This window comes from Homalodisca vitripennis, chromosome 5, assembly GCF_021130785.1.
Source record: "Homalodisca vitripennis isolate AUS2020 chromosome 5, UT_GWSS_2.1, whole genome shotgun sequence".
In the NCBI taxonomy this organism is placed as follows: domain Eukaryota; kingdom Metazoa; phylum Arthropoda; class Insecta; order Hemiptera; family Cicadellidae; genus Homalodisca; species Homalodisca vitripennis.
This window is the reverse complement of record NC_060211.1, coordinates 133,450,053-133,467,415: the sequence shown is the minus strand read 5'-3', so window position 1 is coordinate 133,467,415 and position 17,363 is coordinate 133,450,053.

The following is a 17,363-nucleotide window of genomic DNA, read 5'->3' as shown; positions in this document are numbered from 1 at the left end:
GCCACCATGATGGACATTTCATCTAGTCAACTTCTGTGATACCCTGCTCATATTTATTTATTTGTTATTGTTATTGTTGCCATTTATATAGTTTATATTTTGTTATTTAATTTTAAGTTAGTTTTAGATATTATTTAGTTATTTCTTGGATTTCATTAGGAGCCCGCCCTTAGCCGAAGGATACCGGGTGGAATTGGCATTTCTTGTTTCAAATTATGGCGTTTCTAATTTTTGTATGCAGGTGCACCTGACGAGGATTGTTTGAGATATACTACTGCAGGCACTTTTATTTTTTTTATTATTTATAGTATATATATACATATATTTTTATATTGACAGGATAGGTGTTTTCGTAGTAAATGAACCTGAGTATGCTGACCACGGTGTTCTTTTTTTTACCTAGTTTTTTTGATCCGGCATCCCGTTCGCCACCATGGGCGCGCGCTTCCCTGATGTTTGCTGTGGGTGTGCGAGCGGCGATGTACCGGTTTCAATGGTAGCAGAGCGTGGTTAGCTGCTCTCTCAGCTGTCTCTCAGTTCTGGTTTTGTTTGTTGGTGTAGGTTAGTGTTAGGTAGGGGGAGGTTAGAGTACACAACTTTTTTTTCATTAGGAGCTCGCCCTAGCACAGGATACCGGGTGGAATTGGTTTAGTGTCTTGCTTCCTGCAGACTTACCCTTTGCAGGGAGCAAGGGACTCTAAATTGCTTAACCGCTAAATTTATCTAACTGTACTCTACTTCTCCCCTATCAATGTGTTGTTTTGTTATATTTATTGCTTCTGTGTTTGTAGGTTGTGGTTAGTGTACATTTGCAGGGTATCCTTCTATTAGGTGGCAGGTATTAAGTTCTTCACTTGGACCTCGTCAGTGTAAGCCTTTTGTGAGTTGAGTCCACTTAGGTTACTAAGTAATTTTTGCGTACGCTCTGTTGTTTATTGTTTATTTATTTGTCTTAATTGTTTGGTATGGCTTTTTCTCTGGTGCCTGAACATCTACGCAAGCCCGAGTTGGTTTTCGAGGTCCTGGCGAGAGGACAGAAGCCCGAGGGAGATGTGAGGGCATTAAGAGCTCAATTACGGGCTTGTATAGCGTTGGACCGCAGCTGGAATGCAGAGTTCCAAATTAACACAGAATTTGAGTTTTGTAAAACCCGAATGGAGGAATTGGAAGACGATATTAATTTTGAGTCACTTCCCATGTCCGGGTCAGCAAAGGCTAGATTGGCATCTCAGCTTTTACATTGGCGTGACAGAATAGTTTTACTTATGTCGGCTCCTAGTTTAGACTCTGAAATTAAAAGTTGGGCTTTTTCGGCCAGTAATAAATTAAAACAAGCCCTAGATGGTTTGAGTGAGGTGCGCTCGGTGAAGGAGAAGGGGGTACTATTTACCGCTGTCACTCCAACGGAGGTTCCCACTACCATTACTTTTGCTAACCATCCTCCAGCTCCTTCTTTCGAGCCTCCCAGAGTTACTATGTCTCCGATGGGTAGTGGCCCTCCTGAACCGGCTGCTGAGGCTTCATCTATAGTTGTGCCTTCCTTTTCTAGCTTTGGCAAACTGCCTCATCCTTTGGGGAGTGTGTTACAACACTTCCCCAGAGTTGATGGACTTGACACTAATTTACTTATCCATTTTCTTCTGGAAGTTTTTAAACTGAGAGAATTTCCTGGTATGACAGATGCCATGCTTATGCAGATTTTAGCGCAGTTTTCCTTAAGGCCCCTTTTTGATCGCCTTCTAGACTGCCTTAAGAGAGGTGCCACCTTTGACCAGTTCCACGCCGAGATATTGGAGTTCTTTGTACCTGCTCGGGTTAGGGAGCGCTTGCGGGTGGAACGCGTTTATCGTCCTCAGGCACCAGATGAGACGTTTGAGCCATTTTGTCGGGGAGATACGGGATGTAGCCCGGGTGTTGCGCTTGAGCTTGAGCGAAACGGAGTTGGTGAGCCTTATTTTGGAGGGCATTAAACCTGAAGAACGCTCCCGTTTGATTTTTTGTAGCCGTCCCGCATCTTTTGCGGATTTGGACCGGCTCTCCATCATCTCTAGAGGGGTTCAGGATGCGGATGATCAAAGGGAGGCCATGTCGAGGCATCTTCCTCACTTGCCTCCGGGGCCGGTCCATGCTCCGGTGCAGTCTGAGCCAGCAGCTGCTCCTTCCCGTAGGCAGCCTCCTACCTGTTATGGCTGCAAGCAAGTGGGACATATTAGACCGTTTTGTCCACTTAATAAAAAAAAACTAGTAAGCTTGCGGACGAGTAAGCCCGACTCGTGCCGTAAAGGTAATTCTGAGGGCAAATATGTACCTAATTTTGATGGTAAAAGGGTAGCTGGTTTAATACAGAACAGAAAGAAAACAGAAAGAAATAGACTTGGGGACAGTTATCATCGTTGGCCGAGAGGGGAGGTTGCTGCTCTGGCTGCGCAGGGAGTAAGGGCTGCCCGCTCAACCTGCCCACAACTGGATGTGCTTGTGGGGAATGTGGTGCAGAAGGCCCTGGTTGATTCTGGGTCAGCACGCAGCCTGATTTCTTTGTCGTTTTTTGAAGATCTAAAATCCTCTGGGCTAATACGGCAGGTTGAGCCTAGTTCACTTATCTGCTGGACTGCTTCACGCACACACCTTTACCTATTATCTGTAGTGCCCAGATTCACATCAAAATTAATTATTTCTCTTGGGATTGGAGCTTTTTGGTGGCTAAGGACCTGACTTTTCCTTTCATCTTGGGAGCAGATTTTATCGGAAAAACTGGCATGATTTTGGATTTGGCCTCCAGTCATGTTTTCTTTGCTTTCGCCAGGCGGGTGCTCGTTCCCTTTTCAGATGTCGAGTCTCGTGGGACTGCTGCCTTAGAGATGGAAGATAAGAGCTTGACTCCTCCTGACCAACTAGGACATCTTACGCCGAAAGAGGCTGAGGACATAAGGCAGATTTGTTCCCGTTTTCCTGAAGTCCTCACTGACAAACTGGGCACGACCAATCTCTTGGAATACGAGATTCGTCTTACAGACACCCGTCCTGTACGTTCCCATCCATATAAGCTTGCTCCGCCCAAGATGGAAATTCTGAGAAATATGATCGATGATTTACTTAAGAGTGGGGTAATCGAGCCGTCTTGCTCAAATTTTTCCAGTCCAGCGTTTCTAGTGCCGAAACCTAATGGGAAGTCCAGATTGGTCCTGGATTATCGAAAGCTCAATGCTCAGATAGAAATTGACTCCGTGCCTCTCCCCGATTTGCATTCTGCTTTCGACTGGTTTGGTAAGGCCAAGTATTTCTCCATTTTTGATCTTAACCAGGCATACCATCAGATTCCTCTAAAACACGAGTCTCGACCTCTCACTGCCTTTTGTGTGCCTTGGAATTTGTACCAGTTCACCCGAGTGCCAATGGGCTTGGCTGTGGGGGCCCAAACACTCACCAGACTCCTGGATTCTATCTTTCATGATGTCAAATTTAAGTTCGTGTTCAACTATCTGGATGACCTGCTTGTGTACAGTGAGAGTTATGAGGAGCACTTGACTCATCTGGAGGAAGTTCTAACTAGGCTGCGAGAGTCTGGCCTTACCGTCAACCCTGAAAAGGTGAGTTTTGCTCAGCCTGAAATATCGTTTCTGGGTCATCTTGTCTCTTCTCGAGGTGTTTGTATTGATCCAGAGAGAACCCAGGCAATCAGGGAGTTTCCTCCTCCTAAGGATGCCAAGGGGATTGCCCGTTTTGTGGGAATGATAAATTTTTATCGTCGTTTCATCCCCAATGTTGCTGAAGTGGCGGCCCCTCTGAACTCTCTTAGGAAAAAGGGTGCCAAGTTTGAGTGGGGTGAAGCGCAACAGACTGCTTTTGAGCAGCTGAAAGAGGCAGTGATGCAGCCTCCAGTCTTGGCTATGCCTGATTTCAGTCGTAAGTTCGTCTTGCAAACTGATGCTTCCTCCTTAGCCGTTGCTGCTGTTTTATCGCAAGAAGTAGATGGTATCCGGCAGCCCATAGCTTATGCTTCACGCACGTTAACCCCTTGTGAGAAGAAGAGTTGTTCTGTTTATGAGCTGGAATGTTTGGCTGTCGTGTTTGGAATTAACAAGTTCAGGCGTTACCTAGAACATAAAGAATTTTTGTTGGAAACCGACAACCAGGCACTTTCTTGGCTCCTTGCCCACCCCCGTCAGCTCGGGAAGATTGGTCGCTGGGTAGTCCAAATTTCTGCCCTTAAGTTCACAGTGCAGCACGTGCGAGGCACCCAAAATATCATAGCGGACACTCTGTCACGCATGTATCACTTACCCAACGACCACCAGGATTTATCAGAGCCGCCATGTTGTGGCGTGCTCCTAGACTTTCCTCTGGCATTTTCGGACATTGTTCCACACCAACTTAAGGATCCCGAGCTGACTGCTATCATCAATGAGCTTAAAAACGGAGGTGCCCACCCTCCTTATTTTCTGTACCGAGGTGCTCTATGCTGCCGTGACAAGCAGCGGAGAAAACCTAAGTTAGTGCTGCCAAGCTTTCTTGTACCGATGGTCTTTCAGTATTTTCATTCTTCTCCTGTGGGCGGACATCTAGGAATTCATAAGACCATCGCGAAGATTAGGGATCAGTTCATCTGGAAAGGTATGGACCGGGATATTGCAGCTCGAGTACGTTCTTGTGAACTGTGCTCGCTAAGCAAACCCGCTCAAAATACCAAGTTGGGTCTTTTGTCATCTGAGGTGGCGGAAAAACCTTTGGAGAAGGTTTTTCATTGACTATGTTGGGCCTCTCCCGCGTAGCAAGTCCGGAAATAAGTTCCTACTTGTTTGTGTGGATGCCTTCTCCAAGTTTGTTTGGTTGTTCCCATTGCGGAGTGCTACCGCGCAGCTCACGGTGCAAGCACTTCGTAACCATTTCTTTCAACACTTTGGAATCCCCGCCACCTTAGTTTTCCGATAATGGTTCACAGTTTGTCTCCAATATCTTTAAAAGAATGTGCTTTGGGCACGGAATCCGCCATGTGACTACTTCCCCTTTCTATCCTCAGCCTTCTCACGCCGAACGGTTTAATCGCAATCTTCGATCTGCTCTCATTGCCTTTCATGCGGAAAATCAGACCACCTGGGATCAACAACTACCTTGGATCCAATTTGCCTTTAATACGGCCCAGCATGAAAGTCACAAGGCGGTACCTTTCAAGTTATTATTTGGCTTTCCGCCAAACAACCCTTTGGCGAACCTTTGGAAAATTAGCGATCTTCTGCCACCTCCTGGTACTCCCAATGTGAAAGCCACTTGGGAGGCAGCCAGGCGGAATCTCATTCGGGCTAGGGAATTAGTAAGGAGGAAGTACAACCGAGGTCGTATTGCCAATCCCTTCCAGGTGGGGGATCTAGTTTACTGCAAGGCTCACCCAGTCAGTTCGGCTGTGGATAAAAGAGCTGCTAAACTTTGCTACAGGTGGACTGGTCCCCACCGCATCTTGAAGTTTCTGACTCCGGTGACTGCCCGACTGGGAGATCCTCAGTCCGGGAAGATTTTCAGGAAGGCGCACATATCCCATCTGAAGCCTTGCCGGAGTCATCCGTGATTTCTCTTTAGTCTGTGCGGGAGGGTTTTAGGTCCAGAGGCCTGATCACCTCTGCTCCTTCTTCCTGATCAAGGTTCCTGTGTTCTTCTTTGTACCCACGCTACTCTTGGAGGGTTTTCTTGCCTCCAACTGGATTTTCTTGGTTTTCCCTTCTGCAGACTTAAGGGTTTCCGGTTTATTTTTCTTCAACCATTGGGGGGAGAGGCATTTCGTTTGGTTCTTCATTTTGAAGAAATTAACAGAGGGGAGTTCCTCCTTTTGGGGGGGGAGTCTGAGCCGGTTCTATACCTATATCTCCCCGGCTCATGTGTGTTTTTATATAGTGTGTGTGTGGTTTATTGGCTGCAGAGGCGACTGACCATTTGAAGGCGTTTGGCCTTTCCGGCAGAGTGGAAGAGACTCCGAGCCGTGCTGTACTAGTTGGAAGTAGCTCCATTTAATATTTATTTAATTAAGTGTTTTGGAAGTTTTGCTGAGCATTTCTCCTTCTAACATGTGCGGCTAAGTCTACGGCCCCTCACTGATGAGTAAGTTTTGCTTTCTTTTAAATTTTAGTGATTATTTTCTTTTTTCATACTGTGAAGGTTAAGAGCACATGGTTTTCAAAATTGTAGTTTTGCTTTTTTAGTTTTCAGTACTTCTGGCTGTTAACAAATATTTTAAATTTGGCTTTCAAATTAATTCTCTTACACTTCATTTAGTTTTCATTCACCCTTTCTTTTCGGCTTAAATTAATTTTCTGTCTCTCAGTGAGGACCAGTCCTAGGCTTATGTTACAGTTCCTTTTTATTCTGCAGCCAATATTGTTTGTAATGTGTCACTTGTTATGTAGTTTTTGTAAACAAACCCAGAGAGACTGCTGAAGGTTCATTTTGCTAAATTTTTAAGCCTTTCTGAGAGATGTAACGTTCTTCGGGTCTTTTAGCCCCTTACTCCCCCTTATAGCCTACTTGGTTAATTTAAGGCCTTCTGCCATCAAATTTTAAATTTAGATTCCTGTTAATAGGCTGCTACTTTTGGCCATCAGTTTTTTTCCCTAATCTTTAAATTTTTTTTTTTCACCAAGAGTAATACGCTTAATTTTTGTTCTGTGACAGAGGGGATTTTCTTACTAACTTTCTTTGGGGTTGTTGTTTTGAGTTGGGAATTTTATTTTAAGTGCAGGATGCCCTTCCCCTGCTTTTCACCAATTTTGAGCCTATTCTGTCAATAATTGCCTGTTTTAAAAATGTTTGAACCAAATTGTTACGTATGGTAGGCTACTGCGTATACCTCAAATAAATTCCTTTATAACTTATTGTTTTAGTCTTTTAAAAGGAATATCTTGTTTATTTATTGTTTTCTAATGTTACCAGCTTCTATATTAAGGTTTATTTTAATTTTTATCAGTAATTGATTGGTCTGTGATATTTGAAATTTTGGTAATTTAACTTAATTAAAATTCTTGATATATAACTTTTGGCAACTTTACTTTTATTAAATTCTATATTGTTTGGCAACTATTTATTAATTATTATTAACTTTAAAAGGGTACTAGGCTGAAACCTGGTTTCAGGGTCCAAGAGATGAGTTGATTTCCGCCTGTCATCTCTCCATCATGCGTGGTCGCAGAGAACCTTCGCTCTTGCGCTCTGCGGAAGGACGGCCACCATGATGGACATTTCATCTAGTCAACTTCTGTGATACCCTGCTCATATTTATTTATTTGTTATTGTTATTGTTGCCATTTATATAGTTTATATTTTGTTATTTAATTTTAAGTTAGTTTTAGATATTATTTAGTTATTTCTTGGATTTCATTAGGAGCCCGCCCTTAGCCGAAGGATACCGGGTGGAATTGGCATTTCTTGTTTCAAATTATGGCGTTTTCTAATTTTTGTATGCAGGTGCACCTGACGAGGATTGTTTGAGATATACTACTGCAGGCACTTTTATTTTTTTTATTATTTATAGTATATATATACATATATTTTTATATTGACAGGATAGGTGTTTTCGTAGTAAATGAACCTGAGTATGCTGACCACGGTGTTCTTTTTTTTACCTAGTTTTTTTGATCCGGCATCCCGTTCGCCACCATGGGCGCGCGCTTCCCTGATGTTTGCTGTGGGTGTGCGAGCGGCGATGTACCGGTTTCAAAACTATTTACGTTCATGTCGATCCCTAATTTGGCGGGATTATTAAAGAAATCAGAAGAGTAGTGAGATACTCTTAGACAAGGACTCGTAAATAGCAATACAAAAATACACAAATAAAAAAAATAAAAAAGTTTTTTGTGCATAAAATGTAATAGGGAATGTATAAGAAAGACAAATACACCAATACATGTAAAGATTTTTGAAAAACTAGTCAAAGAGTCTAAAACTGCTCAAAATTGGTGGTCATAAAATGGGATGAAACCATCATAATACACCGCGAGTAGACAATTCATTCACGCACTATGCACAAAGGTATAAGACGGAAGCGACTACCTCTACTCTGACTATTCTTACACAATTATTTAGATGAAGGCGCGATATTAAATAAAGTGCAGACATTCATTTTGTTTTTAATATCTCACTTTCGAATGTGCTGATGTGTGATGTGATTGTGAGTTTTATTTATAGTGCTTCTGACTTAAATCCTGTGCAGTAAAATTACCTGATATGAACTCAATGCAGCCCTTTTAATTGTTCTTATGATTTATTTATTTTGTCTTAGATTCTATTTAAGTTTTAGGTTTTTTATTCACTTGAGGAAGAGATCAGATTTCAGATCTCGATACTTTGTGTTACACATTTTGAAACATATAAGGAAGGCAATTTCCGAAATCCTGTTATCCTTCCACACTTTCCCTCGTCAATAACAAACTTTAAACAAAGAAGGTAAAGCTCTCCGTTTACTATATTATATTGTCAAATGTGCCTTTTGACGAAGTTTAGTTTTGTATAGAGTCAGTATTGAAACTGTCAAAGGATGTCTGGAAATTTCTATTCACATGAAATACAGACTTCCATTCTTGCTGTGTCCTTTGCATATAAGTATGATTTACTTTTTGAGTATTAGTTGTATCCGTTAGCTATCGTTGTTAGTGATTGTGTTTAAAACTTCTAAAAACCCGATGCAATACAGTTTATGCCCTTTTTTCCAATTCCTTTTCGTAGCTCTTGGTCTGTTCTTATATCCCTGAATTGTATCTAGTAGGAAATATTACGTTCAAACTTGATGATACGTTTTACAAATGCATAGTTTTAATTAGATAATTATTGAATACATTTTACATATTGCTAACGAATCAGTCACTATAAGAATACAAAACCAATATAATAAGTTTACAATTGATTTGGTTTTTTGGAGATGTTTTTATGACATGTCGCATTTTAACAGACATGAATAATGAGGAAAAAGATTACATATACAGTTCTAAAACCGCTGGCTTACTTTAATTCTGCATAGTACATGATATTGCTGATATACGAGATTCAGTAGTAACCACCCAGGTTACAAAGTTATGTTATTTATTAGACACCTAAAACCTTCGGACAAAGATAAATATTGAGATATTAGAGACATGTAGTCTCAAAAGAGTCACACCACATAAAAATTTACCTCCATTGATGCAAATACTTTGAAATAATAACCTCCTATATTTTTTATTATTTTGACTTTTAATACCACAACGGTTTCTGTTCCTATTTAGTATCTTGTTTTTGGTTCAACCCTTTAATAGTGAAAAATTTATGACTAAACAAATAAAGAATTACTTATGTATGACAGTATTTCCTGTACAGCCCACCTGTCTCACAAATCTAAGCTGGAAAACATTTCGATGTTAAGATATTATTTTCTTTAGTTTAATGGTTTATGATTAGGTATTGTAATGTAATTATGTATTTGTTAATGACCTCACCAACTTATGTAGTAGTTAGATTATTGTTATTTGGATTGTTGGTTATCTAAGATGGGTTTACTGATTGCTGGAAGCCAGATTTATCGTTCTAATGTAAATTAATTATTAACATTCTGGTCTTTAAGCTGCCCCGCCGTTATACCTCATTCAATGCATTCCGTATCTGCTAATCGCATTTAGATTCGTACTTTGCTGGAACACCGGAAATCGAGTCTTACTGTTTGGGACCAATCAATGACTGTTCGCGTCCAATAGTGGGAAGTGACAATCTAATTTCATTTTTGGACTTCCCAGTATTAATCCGTCGGAACTCTCTCCTTGTATAACTTGTGGGCTTCATTTCTGGAAATGACCAAGCCACAAAATATTATTATTTAGTTTAATTTTAATTAGCTTTCCAAGTTAGTTTTATTGATGTTAGAATTGTAATCCTTGTACTAACATGTTAATTTCTCTCTGTTTCTGTTGAGGGTATTTGTTTGGAAGATCGTGTTTTTGTTAAAGTCCTGGGAGTTATAATTGACAATCAGCTAAACTTTCTTAAACATGTTGAATTGATTTCTCAACGTGCAATGTGTAAATTGAGAGTTTTGAATAGATACAGAGCGTTAATTCCAATGCTTTCAAAGCTGCATATTGTAAATTCTCTGGTATTTCCATCAATATATTACGCCCTTCCAGTGTTTAGTAGCTGCTTAACTCAAGATTCAAATGTCATCCTTGCACGGATACAGAACAGTGCGCTGAGGTTTGTTTATAATCTAAAAAAAATTTGACCACATCTCACCATATCGCAAAAGAGCAAATTTACACGCTGTTCAAGATATTTGTAGGCTCCAAACTGTGACATTGGTGCATAAGGTTTTGGTAACTGGTGAACCCTCTTACCTGAGACGGAAACTAGTGGCGCGAGCGACTCTAAGAGAACGGCACACTCGACAGGACGACAAGCTGCAACTGCAGCGTGTGCGGTTGGAGGCTACAAAAAGGTCCTTCTCGTACTTTGGACCCCAGGAGTACAATGCCTTACCACCAGTTATAAAGACTTTGTCTGTTAAAACTTTCAAAAAGGAAGTTAAAACTGTATAGGTACCTTAATGATGTATTGTTGTTTAAGTATGAATTTTCTATGTAAATTACCAGCACGCAATATTTGGGTGTCACAGTTTTAAAATACGAATTGTACTGTTATGATTAGTTTGACGTGAGTCGATTTGTAAAACAGATTGTAAACTGAAATCCACTCAAGAATAAAGGCCTTATTTATTTATTTATTTTATGTTTTAATAAACAATTTTTATTTCAGGTTTTTTACTTTTAGTTGAAATTAATTCTATTTCCAACGCAAAATGGAGGTTGCTATTCTGACCCAAGAATCAACATAATATAGATCTATATATAGTTTCTTAATGAGATTGAATTTAAAAAATTATAGATTTCTAAATTTTAGGGATAAATATATTGTTATTGAAAATTAAAACCTAAAATTAACATAATTAATACTCAATTTTTTCAATACTTAAATTATTAAAGTTGTCGTCGATATGAAAATGTGGTACATGGTGCAAAAAAGTACATGTTCTTGCTTCCCACTTCAGGTTAGCAATAAAACAAACACAATTTTCTCGGTCAAGTCTAGGAATTATATCAGTATCTGTAAACCACAACATTATCGTATACTTCATAAGTGAGAAAAGATTGCGATGTCTTCTCTACGTATTTCTCTCATTAAAATTTCATTTAGTCCCTCGTGTATACTTTTGTGATTTCACTTATTAACTTAATGTCTAAGAGAACCAAATTAAATACTTCACATATAAACATTTCCAATTTAGTAGGTCATCAACCAGAATAGATCAAATCAAAAATATACTAATTGGTTGGCCTTGTTGCTAAGTTATTGAAATAAGAAGTATTGTTACTTTTGTTATGGTTTCACCCTATAAAATATAATCAAACTGGAAATACTGGTTCATTTAACTAAACATATGGTTGTGCTGTCTTAATACGGTGTTTACACAACATTATTAAATTTAAGAGGCTCTTTCACATTACACAACTTTATAAGAAGAAGGGATTTTTTGCACAATTGGTTGAATAGTTTATGCGCGAAAGCAAAACAAACAAGCAAATAAACTTGAGTATATTATATATATACATAATCGTAAAAGTTTATTTAATCATGTGCTAAATATATTTATGAACATTAATTTAATAAAAGGAACCTTGTATAATATTCAAAAGATACAGTGAAAAGTAGCTAATAGTTTTGACACTGTAATTTTAGTCCAGAGTTTATAAGAAGTTTTTAAATTTTTTTTTCGTTTTACACCAAAAATCGAGAAGTTTTCTGAAATTTCAGAAAAAATATCAAGATTTTGTAATGAAGATAGGTGCGAGTTGCAATTACGGGACTTCCCCACAATTATTCAATAAACTGCTTACTTAAGGTAATGGTAATAAGGTACTTAAGGTTACTTAAGGTAATGGCGGCTTAGAGGAAAACTATAACGGACAAGGCTGGTATTCTTTGACTAATATAAATCACACCTCATTAAAATATTTATTAAATATCAACTGGAGAAATATGTTTTAAATTTATTTCTGTGCAAATGTACTTCACTGTAGATTGCACTATAAGTAGAGTAATCAGATACCCATTGCAGATACCTTATTATCCAAAACGTAAACTATGTTACTCGTAATCAGGTAAGAGTACGACAATTCGTGTCGTGTAACAAGTGTTCGAAAGATGGATGCTAAATTTCAAATCTAAATAACCATATTCCATGGTTACACATGCACCGCCATTTCAAAGAACTCATTATTGACTATGTAAAACTAAAGTTTCTTTCAAAATTCAAAATGTACTAATCTTTCTTGAGATATATTGCAACATAATACAATCACATTTTTGTTCAGCAATAAAAGATCCTTTAAATAAGTGTATGTTCTATAACGAAAGAGTAAAGGAAAATATTGTCACCGATTTTAAAATTGACTCCAGTCTGTTAAATATTATCATTACTTGCATTACAATGAGAGTGCTCACTGTTTAAATCTCATGTATTTGTACATGGCTGGCTTACAAATTAGTTTATTCTCTTATTTTGGCATCGCCATTATAGCTAACCATAAGGCCATTGTAAAAATATTCACTGAAGATCAGTCAAATCCTATGGGATTACAGACACCATCATAAAACCTAGTGCTGCTAACACAAGCAATGAAGCCTCATGCAAAATTTTAGGTCTAAGTTTTAATTCGTTTTGGAGATATGGGTAGACAGAACCCAGACGAGTCATAGGCTTCGCTATAGCTCAGCCAGCTATTTTTGAAAACAATAAAGTGACTTATTCACTGATTAATACACCATTATGCAAATTGGCTTTGCGTCTGACAACGGTTTAGTTAAAAGTAAAGACTTTTTGCTGTAGACACTATCCTTAAACAAAATACAAAGTATAATTCACATTAATAGTATATGCCAAAGTGAAAAAACATGCATTTAAAACTAAATTGCAATATGCGTTGATTTAAACATAGCCGAGTATGAAAGGTATGTACTGGACTCCTATACCGATATTCCATTATTAGTAATAAACAGAAATTATAGGATATTCCCGCCTCAACATCATATTTTTGTGAAACGAGAGAAGGCTTGTACTAGTCAGGGTGGAAAGATTGTTATTGTTGCTTCCCCACACCCAGGTTTTGTAGCAATCGTTTATCTTCGACGGAGCCCCTTAACACTATACATCAACCTCTGCAGGTTAATAAACCAGAGCTGCCGATCTTGTCACTACTACCTTTTCCATTACGATATGTTGTCACTTGCGATTAGTGACGTACAGTATCGGATCATCTATTGAGTATCCATAATACAATTAACAACACAAATTTATATGTATCTAATTAATACATATTTTAAAAGTATAAAACTAGCAAAAGCCTATCTGTATATGATTAGTTAAATCATAGTTATTTTGTTCTATATAAAACGCATATATTAATGCAATTAACACAGCCTTTAATCAAGATATATAGCACTAGCGCTCTTTATGTTCTGATTCTTGGGCATCCTTACATCCTTACTGAAGATCAGATCATCTTGTATATTCTCCTTGTTAAACCAGGCTTCCTGAATTAATGCAATATTCTGTTCCTCACAAGAAATTATCGCCAAAAAAGCAGATTCTTTTTGAGCGAATGTTTAACTGCGCTCTGCGAGTTGCATTGACACACCGATTCTAAAAATGGGACTCGTATTCCACTACGTCATCTGTATACATGGTGATACCCCGTTATGAATGTGGTGTTACTATTTTGTTTTTCATTACGTATTTCTTTCACATATGCCACGAGTTGTCAGGAAATAGTGCTCGCCAAATCAGTGTCCTACTTATTGTGGTAAGGTCAGACTTGTCCCTGGCCTTTTAAAGAATTGTAAAAATGTAAAATTGACTTACTTATGAATTATATATAAATGAAATGTTAAAGTTTATTGTATAACATTCTCCACAAATTTGTGAAAACATTTGGATTTTATATACTTTACTGAGTATTGGTGAGTATTAGGAGTATTTTTGAAACAATTAATATTGATTGTAATATTATTCTCACAATATATTGAAGACAAACTAACCTCCATACTAGAAAATTGAATATGAGGCTATATTTATATGCGGAAAAACTGAGTTCTGCCATGGTGTACGTCATTTCATGAGTTTTGGTCTGAGCTTCAGCGCACATCTTTAAATGGGTCTTATGGATAACGATAATGAAAACGATATTACAAACACATTTTAATCAAACTAAATTCGATCACATGATTCAACATGTAATATTGTGGTAATACATGTGGTACATGTGTAATGAAATTATTTCTAAACTAGACATATTACGCACAGCCTGAGCAAAGGCTGTCACTTTTAAGCGTGGCGTGGCGTACTCCTCCTTGCATAGAAATGAATCTTTTAGCAAAGCTTTATGTTCTTACCTCAATTCAGCCTAGAGATACCTATGAACATGCAGACAAATAGGAAAGAAGCAATTTTCTACCCCCTCTAATGATAAACTAAACTAGCTAGCTAAGTTTGTTTTAACAACTGTAAAATCTATTTTCCAAAGAAAACTAAAATCCTTGTCGCAAAGAAGAGTGCAATTTACTGTAATAGAATCGTCCAGTTGTCCAGGTTACTTCAACAGGAATTAACTTATCACATATGTACAGATAGAGACATCTACCGAGTGTCACAGGTTTCAGTGTTATCTGCTCAGCTCCACTCTGTAGCTACACCTCGTTAGATTTATAATTGATTACAGTTAGCTTATTATTTTATAATTTAACACTAAACAAAGGTTAAGTGTTAGAAAGGACCATGATAGAGCATCATTACATCAAACAAGAATCGATGAGTGTTGTTTAGTGTATTACATAATACCTAATTACTGATATTTATAAAATAACTTGAAACAACTATATGGAATTTACTTGTTTATTAAAACTTTTGGAAATATTAACGTAGTTGTGTACAATTAAAATAACACATACTATCTAATACACAATTTATTTCCATATATTGAGTTGTGTGTCAAGTTATAATGTCATTCCAAAGGCTAAAATATCAAATTTAAAAAAGGCTAATTTATTATGTTTTTATTAATAAAATCTTACGGGTTTGTATATGTATTAATTTAAGTTTATTTAGCACACTAAATTATATATAATTTGATATATTTAGTTATTGCCACATGTTATATTGGTAAGAAAGTAAGTAACTGCTTTGTCCCAAAACAAAATACAAAAAAGCTAAAGCAACAAAATAAGTTTTATTTAATTATTACATTCACATGTCTTTATTCATTCATAAAATAGAAAATAAATGAAGTAAACGTGTGAATTTTAAATTATTATATAAGTAGATATAAGTAGTATCTGGTACATAAAATGACCTTACACTTTAAACATCTACGAACTAATTACAAAAAAAAACTAAAATATCTCTGACGTATTGAATACTTCATATTTAATATATATAGTAATATATTTTTGAAGAAGTTTACGACTGAAATTGGAGAGTAAAAAATTATTGAGATAAAGATTACATTTATGGCAACAATGCATGTTTCTTACTAAGTGCAATTCGTTATTTTTTACAATGCAGTATAAAAACTTATTATTCAAATATAGGAAGACTATTTGATTTAGTATTGTAGCATAAATACGTTAATTATCATACAAAAGTATGTACTCCTAAATATTTTGTTGTTTAATATTATACATAGAAAACCTACTAAACGCAATTACAGAATCTATAGTTTATTTTCGCAATTAAAATCCCTATAGTGTATTTCAAGCAAAAAAGTGCAAAATGAAATATGCGAAATACTGAAAAAACACATTTAAAAATATTAAACGGTTTCAAAAATATATATTATGCGCAGTAAAATAATACATTGTACTGGATAAAGAGAGAACAATTAAAGATGTGAATGGTGTCTATCTCATTGCAAATAGATGCAGAAGACAGCATACAGTTTTCTTTTGGACATTATTTTAAGACGTGATAAACTGGTTTAAAAGTCCCATCAATGCTTAGGTAGGCTTTCGTGTTATTTTTTAACTTTGCTGTTTTTCATATATCTAATTAATTCTCCTCAAATTTTGGTTTCGAAAAATCTGTCCAGAGATGCAGGAATCCGTTGTATTTCTGTTTCTTGTATTTCCAGAATGTAAAGAGTTTAAATATGTTTCATATAGACGAATTTTAATTGAAATTTCCCTTTATTATTAATAATGTATATGTGTCCATTTGTACTGTATTGTATAATATAATAATTGTTATACGAGATAATTTACATGCGTACTTGAATGCTGTTTAAACATAAAAGGCTCTGTTTAACTAAAGATCTGTGAAGAGGTGCTGAAGAGTTTGTCCCTAATTGTTATTGTGTTCTGACACTGTAACGATTTGTTAAATTACAGAGACCCAGGAGAGGTAACAAGTCCAAATGAGATTTTGGAACTGTTTTCATCACGTCACTTTAATTCATTACAATACTACACAATATGGTTTGAAAACAAATATTACAAAAAACGCATAGACACATATATAGGATAGAACTAAATTCATAGTCCATCATCCTATATTATTTGATAAAGGAAAAAATAGAAGTATTGGAGTTAGATCCATGTATTTTTCTTTTCGTGTGTACTGTAATACCTCAGAGTCATACATTTAGTTCACATTCTTTTTGTACTTATCTTTTTCTTGTTAAAAGGCCTCTAAAACACAACCAGATTAGCAAGTTTGCCAGTAAGTACGAGATCTGGCTTTCTTGTAGGTAAAGCAAATGCAATTTATATGTCAATTTGGACTGTAACTATATGTATTATGGAAAGAGATTTATGTTTGTGCTTTTACATGAATTCAGGAACAAAATGTAACTGTGTTATGAATTCTTCAGAATAATGAGACTGGTCTACGATATTGATTTGCAAGGTATAGCCAAGATTTAAATCATTTTCATTATTTTAGGGTACGATATCTGTGTCCTGTTAAGATTCGCATCATGACAAGAATGAGACTTATATGACCTACAATGTGACAGTATTCGGGAACTAATTAAAGAAACTGTGTCAATGGAAATTTAAGAGAAACGGGTTGTTAATTTAATATGGAGAAAAGAAATTAGAAGAATAGAAATTAAAAACTGCAGCAACCTACTAGAATGTCTGAATTTCAGGAATCAATATTTATCTGCGTTATGATGACTAAATCTATTCTGTTAAGTAAAGTACAATAATTGTAATGTGTGGTCATAATAACGAAAAGTCGTTTCTACGTAAGATTTACGAGAAAGCATTACTTTAGATACTAAATATGAGTTAACGCAGGTTGTATAAATATT